Raw genomic sequence first — 12,789 nt, forward strand, 5'->3', positions numbered from 1 at the left:
CCACAAGTATGCTTTTAAAGCACACCCAATTACTTGGTGGTACTCTGAATAAAGTGGGGCTGGAACCAGCATGAAACACAACTTTGAAATGTGGAATCATACTTAGCATTTTGGGATTCCTTCATTTTCTCCTCTGTGCTATAAATGCCAATCCACGCTGTGCTTATTCCACTAAAGCTTATCTGACAGCAGCCCAAAGCTAAACCTTTGAGGGGTTCTGGCAATTTGAGCCATGCTGAAATGTGTACTTTTCTGCCTGAAACTGAACTGGGGAACTTGTCACAGACTGTCATGGAAGCCCAAATTAAAATATGGATCAGTGTAAGACTAAACCAAATCACAGAGCATGGGTTTCTGCCTCATCATGAAATATTTGGAAGCAGCCACCGATTCATTGGATGGAGCTGAGGTTATATCAATAGAATAAGTGAGAGAATAACTTGCTCTTGCTATTAGCTTAAATTTTGAATACTACATCAGAAAGATGTTTTTCTCAGTATTGAAATAAAATTGCCCTCTTGAGGAAGAATTTTTTTTTACCATTGAAGAGTGTCTTTGAATGAGTTGCACACGTTCACTTATTTTGTCCTGTAACACGACTAAGTTCACATGACTCTCAGTTTTGAAACAAGAACTTAAGAGTCAACAGGGAAATTTGATTTAAAATAACCTTCTCTTCTTGCCTTGATTTTTGTAGCCATCTCACCCATTTCTCTCCAAAAATCTATCAAAGAGAAAAATTTTGTTGAATTTCCCCCCTTCTCACAATGTGAAACATTTTCTAGATTTAAGAGACTTGAAAGTTCCTGAAGACCTCAGAAGAATTTGGGGTTTGTTCGTTTTGTTTTGGGGTGGGTTTTTGTGGTGTTGGTGTTGTTGTTGTGGTTGTTGTGGTTGTTGTGGTTGTTGTGGTTGTTGCTGTTGTTACTTCATAATGGAGTTTTTTTGTGAAAAAATTACATTATCTATTTTAATGTTTTATCTGATAAGTAACAAACACACAGTAATATATCTTTAAAGTTCTTAGATTTTGTTTTTTTAAAAGAGGTTGAAATGTTTTTTACCCCTACATCCCTTTTCTTATAGAATTATGTGAACATGTTTTTGAAGAATGGTGACTTGTCTGATCTATTAAAAGCACAATTTAGCAAATTGTTTTATTTAGATATTCCTATTGGCATTAATATTTTCTACCTTATATATAAATATAGCTGTACTGTGACAGCAATTCCTTTGAGATGCAGTTGTGTCTGTTAGTACCATCTGATTTTGCAACTGGCTCAGTAATAACAGAAGGTTTACAAAACGTTGATATTAAGACTAAACTATTTTATTACAGAAAAGTCAGGATTAAATTTTTTTCCAAAGTACTTATTAGATTAGTCTGTTTTAGCAATATTCCATTTTCATAATAAAAATAATACAACTCTAGAACCAAATATAGAAGTTCTGTAAGTCAGTCTTTCCTCATATATATCCACTGATAAACACTTTACTCCTATGAATATATATTTTTATTCTGCAAATAGTAAGCAAGACAAACACTACCACATTCTATCTAGATCCACTCTGACAATATTAATGTGTTTTTAAAAAATTTACCTATATCCTAACAATATTTTTAATACAAGATTTAAAAAGGAAAATGCAAAATACTGAGTTACAGGAGTAAAAGAGTATTGATACTGACATATGCTGATCTGTTAATAAAACTAAAAAATCAAATCAATAAACTAAATCAACTAAATCAATGAAATAAAACTAAAGGCAAAGTATAGGTACATTTGTGTTTGAGTCAGAAGTAAAGTTATCACACTATATCACAACAAAAGAAGATGAAATAAAGTTTCAAATTAAGAAAATGTGTTGAACTGTGAACAGTCATTAAGAATATAAATAGAACCCATAGCCATTAGAGAACAGCTTATGCAGTTTTGTAGCTTTCTTTGAAGGAATATGATAAGGGCACCACAGCTTTTTTTTGTTTCTTCCATCTGGGAATAACAAAATGTTGTAATCTCACATGCTTTTCTTCATCATGTGTGGCTTGATTTCTCTATTTATACAGAGGATATGTCCAAATATCATTGTACACCACTGCAAAGCCAAGTAAACAGCCAGTTAAAAAATTAGCAGCAAACTAGACAATCAGTGAGAATTTCAGGTGCACTCCAGTTCTGGAAATGAAAGGCCTCACACAGACACTCTTATTTAAAATTCATTTGTTTCTGAAAAATTACAAATGGAGAATGTAATTTCTAACCTTAAGAAACAATAAAGACCTTATTTGAGTATTTCTATTTTCTATTAATTATATCTGTTATAATGGAGGTATTTACAGTCTATATATATTTATCATACTGTTACACAGATACCAGTGTGAGAGGCTCTCTGGAAACTTCCTGAAAGCAAATAAGTAATACATTAAATTATCTACAGTGTCACACTCCTAAAGAGTACCTCAGATAATCTTTGAATTTACATCGTATCATCAACTTTGTAATCCCAAAGGAGATGCCACAGACAGACCAAAGCCCATCAAAGTGCTGTGCACTGCTCAGCTGTATACGCACACTAGGAATGCAGAACACAAGCTTTTCTTCCCCAGTTGCCTTTGATAGCTCTTGAGGTACTTCAGGTGTTCCACTGTAAAGTGGTGAAAAATTTATGGTCAATCCAAAAATTGTGGCTATCTAACAGACACTAAAATTTTTCCCTGGACAGGTCTGAAACACGTTGAATATTTTAAGACTTCATTTTTCAAGGTATCTATTCCACAGAACAAAATGAGACTTATAAAGCATGATCTTCAAGTGGAAATGGCACACTGCTAGGGTATATTTAGTGATAAGACTTCCCTTGTCTTGATGGGTGAAAATTATAACACCACAAAATTATTTTGGTGTTTGGTTTTTTGTTATTTTTTAAAAAACACCTTCATTTGCAGTTTAAAATAATAAAAATTCTCAAGTGCCACTATTTTCATAGCATTACCACAAAAAACATTATCATGTAAACATAAAGTCACATATGTTACAGAAAGAGAAACAAAAAGCTGTAAAACCTAAAACTACTAACTACTTTGTAAAGACTTTTCCTGGTCATTTCACGGTCTTTTCACATTTCTCTATATGGTGTGAAATATGGATGATCATTCCAAAGTATAGGTCATTATGCCAACACAATCAAGAATTCTTCAGCACAGAGTGATTTCCCCCTAATTAGTTATCTCAGTCGAGCAAAAGAGGAAAGCAAGGGCTGGGTTTTCAATAACCACGTAAACAGAACTGATCAGTAATTTCTGCTCTAGGTTTTTACTGGTCAAATGTTCCAACTATTCAAAATTTCACACAGGAAAACAAAAACTTGCCAACATTTTTAGAGACTCAGTCAAGAGAAATGAAGTGCTATTTTTTCTTTGGTGAGTCAGCTCATACTAAGACTCCCTAATGTCTCGGGATGAAATTTGTTATTTCTGTGTACCCTATCCACTGCAATTGCATTTTGAACAGGCAGATAAAAGACCTGTTATGTGGGACACAAGACTTCCTAGCAAGCTCTAGATGAGTTATTCCAGAAAATAAAAGTTAATACAGTTTTCACAGTCTTCCGTTATATAGGTACTATTTTTGTTCTGTGTACCAGTAGGCACCAAAAAAAAAATTAATCAGATTTTTTGAAGACTCCCATTGCCTATATAGTTCACTGACTATATAGTGTCTGCATATTATGATAATAGGTGGATTATGGGACAATATCAGAAATATACAGGTGTATAAGAGGAATAATCTCTTTTATTGAATATTCATCTCAATTCAATATTTGTATCATACTTAGGTGACTGCCAGTATACTAGCCAAGATGTCCATGCCTTCACATATTTAATCTGGGCTTCTTTTAGATTGGGGGGAATTAGAAATATTTGTGGATTTTCCCAGCATAATGATTTTTTTCCAACATGTTTGATTTTTTCCCCAGGAATTTGAACTGTCAAAAGCAATGTTCATCCATAAAACTAAAAGAAACTGCTGAGGTCTTTATTTGTCTATTAGCCCAAGCTTTTGAGGGTCTCAGGGGGTAATACTCAGTTAGCAACACTCAAGGAAAATTACCAACAATTTTTTTTTAAAAAAGGTGACAGATTGGAAGAATCTTGATCAAAAAGAGTACATAGGCTGATAAAATCACAAAGGCACTGTCAATTCTTACTTTAAAGAAAGTTAGAATTGATAGTGCCTTTGTGATTTTTAAATTTAAAATGCTTGTTCTGAAATGATGAGATAAATATTTAATGTTCCTAATCCATAACTATAATGGAGGAATAATTTGTCAGAGGAAAGGCTACTTCCTGTGTCATATTTATTTCCAGTTATATAAACTTGACACTTGAATTCCTCATAAAAAATATCTGTGTGAGTCATCAGCTTCCTTCACAGTTTGCTTTGCTGGGCTAAAAAATGTTACCTGGTCATTAAATAGGAAAAAACAAAGAAAATTAAATACAATGAAAAGCATCTAAAGCTTGAGATTCTTTCTACTTATGTTTAGCAAAACTAAACAAAAATTTATTCACAAACCACTCAACTCCCTAAGGTCATAGAAGCAGTCAACAGAATAACTATGAGCACCAAGACATGTCATCTGGCAATCAGGCTCAAAATAATAAAAATTCAAGAATGTTTCACAAAGAAGCCATGAAATTTGAAGTAAAAAATAATTATGTGTGCCAAAGTTGAGAAATGTTATATGCTCTTGGAAATATACCTTGCATTTGATTATCAAAGAGACAGAACTTACATTTAGAGGAGAAAATCTACTGAGCTGAAAGCAGAGGAGATCTGGAATGTATTGCACACAGTTCCTGAGCTGCATTTATGACTTCTCCTTGTAGCCACTGGTTAAATCAGCTACCTTAATCTCGGGTTAGGTGCAGTTTTGCTGTTTTTATGGTTTTCCATTTAGCTGCTAGGAAATAAACATGAAATGTTGCTCTTTTGGGACTATTTGTTCTGTGCTTTCAATTTGGCCAGATTTTTACTGGAATGAATGAGAAGACATTGATTTTTTGAAAATTTTAATTGTATGTTTGTTTATGCCCTCTTCAGAACAGGAATTCAGTATACTAAGAAATAAATTACAATATCTTGTATACTAAGAAATAAATTACAATATCTTGTCTTTGTCAAATGCAGTGGGGTTTCTGATATTCTCTGAAAATCAGAAATTATACCACTAAGTAGACCACAATTTTAAATCTAGCTTCTAGTCCTGGGAAAGGTTGCATCTATTCCTACAAATATTAGCAAAAAACCCAAAACTAAATAAAAACAAAATAAAAACAAAACAAAAACCCCAAACAAACAAAAAAAACCCCACAAACCAAAACAAAACCTCCCAAATTTATACAAATATGCAAACTTTTCATAGTTTTTTAAAAATTTAATGAAGAAACTAATTTCAAGGTAGAGAACCATTACTTTGTGTATGTGCAGTTAATTAAAACCGAAAATTATTATCTGAGGACTTGTATGAATTTTTCTAGGTCAGCATACAAAGCCATTAACCAGGAAAGAAAATTTATAAATTGCAGGCACAGATCACTGTGCAATGTTTTCCTTAGGTCTTGGTCTATTAAAAACAAAACAAAACAAAACAAAACAAAACAAAACAAAACAAAACAAAACAAAACAAAACAAAACAAAACCCCAACAAACAAAAACCCTAACAAACAAACAAATAAAACAGCAAAGCAACCTCAAAAAGAAACCATCTCAATTTTAACAAGAGTTCAGACTATTCAAGACCTTGGTAACTAGTTCACTAATAGAAAAGATGTCACATCCTTCTTACCTTGCACCATATTCTGCCATTCTTGCAGTTCCCCACCTCAGTCACTGGGAGTGCAGGAGCATGGGGAAACCCAGAGGGGTCAGAGCACCAACATCCCTTGTCACCATATTTGGTGTTGGGGGTTTGGATAAGAAAAAATTAAAATTTTGACTCTCAGTCCAAGAATCTTTCTTTTAGGAATTCTAAAACTGAAGAATATAATTTTTAACTACTTATAAAAAACAGTTTACTGGTCTTGCTTAGAAAAGAATCACAGTACTGCAATTACCCCAATGGGGGTGTCAGTGAAGTGTGTTCTCCATTGAATTCGTACTTAAAATCTTCTATCTTGATATTTGATTTTTATCTGTTGTAGTTCCACAAGAAGTCTGAAACATAATTTAATGTTTGTTTTAAGAGTCTTCCAGAGAAATAGCTAAGAGGGGGGGAAAAGGAAAAGTTTCTCCTTTTTTTTTGGTAAATTTGAACTATTTAGAGCCTTGTCAGTAATCATGAAAAAGAACGGTGACACAAATAGAATGACTAATATTATTTGGAGGTCACATATATGAGAACAGTAAAGTGTTTTTACAGTTATGTGCCTCAGCACTGTATCAAAAAAAAAAAAAGTATTTTTAATTTTTCCTTAGAAGAATTAGAATCTCAGACCTTGTCACAAAAGCAATATCAGTTGTGTGGTCTTCCAGACACATTTTTAAGTGTAATTCTATTATTGCAATTGGATCATGAACATAAGCAACTGAAATTAATTTCTGTAGGGTACACTGTGGGCACAATTACAAAAAGTGTTTGCCTTCTCCATTTTGAGACAACCTTAAGCAAGACAGCTTTAATTTTCAGGTTTTGTCAAGAAAATAATTTTGGCACAATATTCTATTTTTTTTTTCTACACATACATTTAGTTCTTAATAGAAACAAAGAAAAGGAGACCAGCCACACTTGCCAATATTTTCAACACTGCACAACAATTCTTCTAAGAAAAGGGGAAATAAATGCTGCCAAAGGGGTATGGTGTTTTAAAATAATTTAATAGCAGCTCTTAAGCTCAAGGGCACTGTTTTATTCATCATTGACAAGAATAGCAAGTGGTGAGTCATGAGTATTTTCTGAAATTCATTCACTCACTTTACGTGCCTCTCTTTTTAGCTGCCAAACTTGCAATACCATCTGCTTTCAGCCTTCAGTAACTCTAGCTGCCTCCAGCTAAGACAAAAGCCATGAATATTTAACACCTGCAAACAGAAGCAGTAGATGGCTCACGACCTAGGATCAGTGGAAATTTGGAATCCTCCATTCCTAGATGCAGCCAAGGGCCCACAAATTCAGTAAACACAGGAGGAGATTGTGGTGACTTCTCCAGTCTCAAATCTCGGAGTGAGGGTCCATGTCCAGCAGCACTCCTGCCTTGGGATGCACTTACCTTTCCTGCCTGGTGTCTCCTCCTGTACAATCCTTTTTGGGATCCTGACAGTCAGGAAGCTTTAGGGGTAACAGAGATCCAGACAGAAAAGGGGGAAAGAGAAGAGAAGAGAAAAGAAAAGAAAAGAAAAGAAAAGAAAAGAAAAGAAAAGAAAAGAAAAGAAAAGAAAAGAAAAGAAAAGAAAAGAAAAGAAAAGAAAAGAAAAGAAAAGAAAAGAAAAGAAAAGAAAAGAAAAGAAAAAGAAAAGAAGTGTTTCCATCCCATCAATTTCCTAGCCTCCAATGCAGAAAGGGACTACAGAGAGCAGTACCAGGGAGCCAGAAATCACAAGTGAGAAATAGCAATACTTAAGCCAGGCTCTTTCACCAGACCATTTCTCAATCCAGCTTAATCACATACAGCATTTGAGTACAGACTGAGAGAAAAGGCCTGAAAAAAACAGACCAGAGTGATAACTGGTCTGGATAATTTAAAAATACTTGAACAATTTCAGTCTTTGACATTTTATGTAAAATTATAATTTCTTTTATTTACTTATTTATTGATGAACTGATATACTAAATCTGTTAAACCTATTCACAATTATTTAATGTAAGTAAAATAAAATGCCAAAGGATTGGCCAAAAATTAAATATGATAGAGTTAAATGGATTCTTTCCCAATAAAAATGTGCCCAAAACCTGAGCTCTCTCAAAAACATTTTCCTTTTCCCACAACACCACTTGAAAAATTGCAAGGAAGAAAAAAAGTGAAATAACCATATCTGCTCATATCTGTTCAATTTCTGGCCTCTTTTCACTACTGAAAGGAGAAATTTCTGTTCCATAAATTTGATTCTTTTTCATTTGGTTTCTATGGAGATTATGGATACTTTTTTGAATAGTCTTGTAGAAATTTTTTAAATATTTTTCTAAAGCACCAGGAATGTTAACTGTGGAAAAAGAATAGGAAATAAATTCTGTGAACAGTTCTCTTATACCTAAAAGTGCATAAATCAATTTAGCACAAGCTTCATGGTGATGCATGATGAGACAATTCCGATGGAATAAGTTATGCAAACGACCTTTAGTGATATTTTGGAAAGTAATTTGCAAAACATAGTCCATACACTGTACCTCTTCTCTTTTTCTCATTTGCTTCTGTTATTGAAGTGCAGCCAAGTGTTTTCTTAACCATTCTTAACTGCAGCAGTTAAGAAATAGTTTCCTAGACTTCTCTGGAAAGGCAGGAATTTGGGCAGTATTTATGAAGAAGAAAATCAAAACCTTTTTAACTCAAAATATAGTCCTCTCTTACTAAAACTGTACATCAGAGTTGCAAGCATTCTTCTGTGGTGGGTTATTTAGAAACAACAGCAAAAAGACTTCCATATAGCACTCTTCAGACACATAAGTGAAACAAAAGTCATGTATTTTAATGCTCAGCAGAAACTGGTTACCTGGAATTTTAAATGCCTCAGCAGTTGATAATAATTTTGCTGCACCAGGAAACAAGATAAATTGACCTCCGAAGTAACTAATACAAAGATGAGGAAAAGGATCACTCCTCCACAGAAATTTCAAATTTATGGCACGTGAAATTCAGTCAATTTTGTAAAATTAGAAATTTCATGCATCTATGACACCTGACCTAAATGTTGGTCTAATTGCTTAATTTTAATGCTTTTTTTAAATTTATTTACCCATGGGTGATAAGAACTTATGTAATGTGTTAGGGCTTATATTAAAACATTGCTCATTTATTATCATGACCTTTACTCTTGCTAATTCTAACAGTTAATTTCTGTTCAACAATTTGTAAATTACCATTTAGAATTTTGCCAGTCTTTACTATCAGGGGCTAAAACCTCCATGCTTATTTGCTGGTTCTTTATGCTGGTACATGAAACCATTCTTTAATCAGTTACATCAGCCCTTTCCCCCCGCCCCCACCACACCTCTCTAGAGGTTCCATAATGATCTGGAACTCAGAAAGAAGGAGTTTTCATTTCCTTGCTGATCCTCATATGGTTTCAGATTCCTAACATCTGCTTTATCCTAATCCTCATGTGCTAGGCTTTTAGTAAAGGTGGCTACGAAGGCTAAAACCACGTTTGTCAGAATGAGTGTAAAATTTCTTAACACTGATAAAAATAAATAATTTACAGGCTACTACATTGGTCTACAAACAGCCACTGTAAAGAAGAGAGGAAAAAAAGAAACTGAATGAAAAGAACCTTGCACGTATTTTCTGGTTTTATTTTGAAACCAAGCTTGTTCACTTATTTTTCTTGTTAGAAGGGAAATTCATTTCACTTACTACTCTCACTGCCAAAATCCTAAGTCTCTGCCACCATTTTCACAAGGGTATTTTCTTCATCAAACGTAAAGGATTACATGGTGATTGTCCTTACCAGGTATAATGAAACATTTGCACTACTGTTTTTGAGGTTAAAAATTGGTCAGTTGGTTGTTTTGGTGCAATACATAAAAAAGGAAAACCACTTATTTAATTTTCAGTTTTCTGATTTTTTCCCCTTCCAGGATGTAACAGGCTCTTCATTGAAGAAATTGTGATGATACAACATAAATGGAAACTACAATGTCAGAATGGATTTTTTTTTTATTTCTAAAATTAATTTTAACTCTGCCTATTCAACATCCCTTTCAAGATTGTTTTCACATTAGGTCTTACTGTGGAGGTTGAATTTTATAGAGATATTCCAAGAGCATCCAAATTTAACTGCATTTTCTTAGTACTCAGAGTGCTCCTTGCATTGGTTCCTACTAGTCAGAATGCTGTTTTCTGACAGTAGTGTATTTTAGTTATCCTGTCTGATTTTTTTTCCAGTACTTTCAATAGGCTGAATAAGTCTTGAGTCAAGGTGTCTTTCCAGAGTGAGACTTTACTTTTTTTAATGCGTTTCTAAGACATCACTAGCACCTCAACATGCTCAGACCCTGAAAAAAAAAATTCCTTCTGACTGTACGTGCCATCTGCATTCTTTGAGGGCTTGCAAGAGCTTCAATGTCATACTAATAAAAGGAAATTTTAGCACAGCTGTGACAGCAACAAAATCACCTGTAAGACATTTATCACCAAGTGATCCCCTAGTATTACTCTCCAGGTGTCACTGAAACTATCCAACCAGAGAATTTTGCCCAGGCTACAGCTGCCAAATCAGTCTTTTTTTTTTTTTTCCAAATTCCTTCTTACTTTCAGTACTTGATTTAGAAAAAGAAACAGTCAGAAAATGTGGAACAATTAAAAATTATCTACAAACAACAATTGAGATCTGTTTTCAGATCACAACAAAAACACCTAAGGAGAAGAAATGGCTGCTTGCCTTTTGTTTCCATTTTGGAAGTTCCATTTTCCATTTTTTGTTTCAGCCTCCTCTAGAGTCCATCTGCATACATCAAAATTAGATGCACCTGCACACAATTTACTGCTTGGAGATTTTTTCTGGGCAATATATGCAAAAGGCATGTAATACATGTCCGGTACACTTACCATTTTAAAATAAACAGCAAGTTTAATGGTTTCTTTTCACATTGTTTTGATTATTCAGTTTAAGATGCAAAATAATGCCCTTCTTTCAAAGTCTGACCACAATAAAGGTCACAATTTTAATATCAAAATGGGGGGGTTTCATAGTTGTCTCAGCGTGATGGAATACTAAATATTTTTGGAGGTAAGATGTGGAAAAATTACATCAATGTAAGATTTGCTTCTATATTATCATTCTAGCATTGTCTGGAAAAATTTGTGTTCTATTTACAGACACAACTACTGCACTGATTGTGGATATTTTTGCTGCTTGTAAAACTACAGTGTAGTTTTCATTTCTTCTCCTGATCTATTTAAAATTAAGTAATGTTCAGGGGTTTTGGTTTTTTTAATGGAAAAGACACCAGAAGATTATTAGATCAAATAATGTATGGCAAAAAAATAAAATAGAATACTTAGTGTTACATATGGAATGCCTAGGTCATCAGCTTCAAAATTTGCCACTAACCTAAAACATGCATATGTTTCACCTACATAGGGTACCTATCTACATTTTCAGAAATAATAATCCACCACAAAGCACATGAGACAAAGTAGGTTATATGATCCATTAATGAAAGATATTTTTTGGATTTATTGTGTTCTTTTCAGCTCACAGACCATGACTACCACCAAAGAATTTCTGCCAGAGAATCACTGTGAAGGCTGTTTGTATGGAAGAGTTTATATGGAATGCTATCTACTTTGTGAGCAAATTGCAAATATAACACTTAGGTAAATTTAATAAGGTGAAGCATACACATAAAGATTACACAAATGGTGAAGGTATCATAACTGACTCATTTAACTGGCATTATTATTCTATATGTGTTTTGTGTTCATGGGTCTTCAAATGCCTTTTTTTATCCCTTCCTATAAGTACAGTGTGAACACAGACTACTTGCATTTTGGTTTTAAATTTACTGTAAGCCCCAAAAAAGGACCATGGATAATGGTAATACCTGGGTCTAAAAGTGATAAAATGTATAATTTTATTTACTTCTAACCACTTCCTCATCTCTGTGGCATTCCTATTGTTTGCATGATAGAAAGAAGCAAAATTGTCAATATTAGCTTATATGCCAGATAAAGAGTAAAGTAAGAAATTACTACTTGTTGCAGTACCAGGACTTATCCTTAAAAGGCAGATAGTTAGGAAGAGAACTTTAAACAAAATGATCCAGCATGCCAGAGAATAATGGAGTTCAATTTTTAAAAACTGAAGTACAAGTAAAACATGCAGAAACTAGAGATAAAAAAGTGGCACTTGACAATGAGACCAAATTATTGTTTAACTGCAAGTTTAACATATTTTCAATATTTTCTTATAAATTGTGTGTCTAAGCTATTAAAGTTATTATGACAATATAAATTTTATTTAAAAGTCAGTATTTATCTTAATTTTTAATTTTATTTTAATGTTACTTTATGGCTTGCAATTAGCTCTTTCATAATTCTGTATTTGTCCTAACCATGGTGCGCTCATTCAACAACACAAGTGGTTTTACATCTGCAGTAACAAGATTTTCTTGGGGCTTGTGCCTGCCTCTGGGAACCAAGCTGCTCCAACTGCAAGAGCACATTCATCAATTTGTGAACATCATAAATAGTGGGGAGACAGATACATTTCTGAAGATCACCTCTGCTGGCCTTATCACACACTCTCTTCTAGACATTACGCAGTGGAAGACCTTTTAGTTTTTTCCTCTGTTCTGAGGAACACCCAGTTTTCTTGGTTTGGATTAATCAGTCAGATTAACCTGCTCTTCACATCTATCCTCTGAGCTTGCTTTGAGGAGTTCTCTTTAGCTATCAGGTTTCCTTGAAAAAATTTCTAAAAGATTAGCAATGAGACATATTTTACAGCTGTGGCCAGAAGCATCACAGAGCAACAGAACAAGGTTGTTGGACATGGTATTAATATATTAATACTGAAGTATTTGTATGACTGTTTCCTAAAGATAATAAGATTTGTACTTTAACTGTGATAT

General features: G+C 33.7%; 2 long non-coding RNA genes across 2 annotated transcripts in view; both read right to left on the minus strand.

The window, feature by feature from the left end:
- LOC139588770 (uncharacterized) overlaps positions 1-12,789 on the minus strand; it is a 128,188-nt gene that overhangs the window by 20,154 nt on the left and 95,245 nt on the right. The window lies entirely within an intron of this gene.
- LOC139589461 (uncharacterized) lies at positions 1,315-7,526 on the minus strand. The gene is made up of 5 exons (XR_011679016.1): positions 6,976-7,526; positions 5,851-5,946; positions 4,798-4,965; positions 2,461-2,646; positions 1,315-2,097 (listed from the first exon to the last, which is right to left on the minus strand). It is a non-coding gene; the product is annotated as an uncharacterized lncRNA (long non-coding RNA).

This window comes from Agelaius tricolor, unplaced genomic scaffold (genome assembly GCF_023055355.1).
Source record: "Agelaius tricolor isolate 1412-34295 unplaced genomic scaffold, bAgeTri1.0.p SCAF_4, whole genome shotgun sequence".
Lineage (NCBI taxonomy): Eukaryota > Metazoa > Chordata > Aves > Passeriformes > Icteridae > Agelaius > Agelaius tricolor.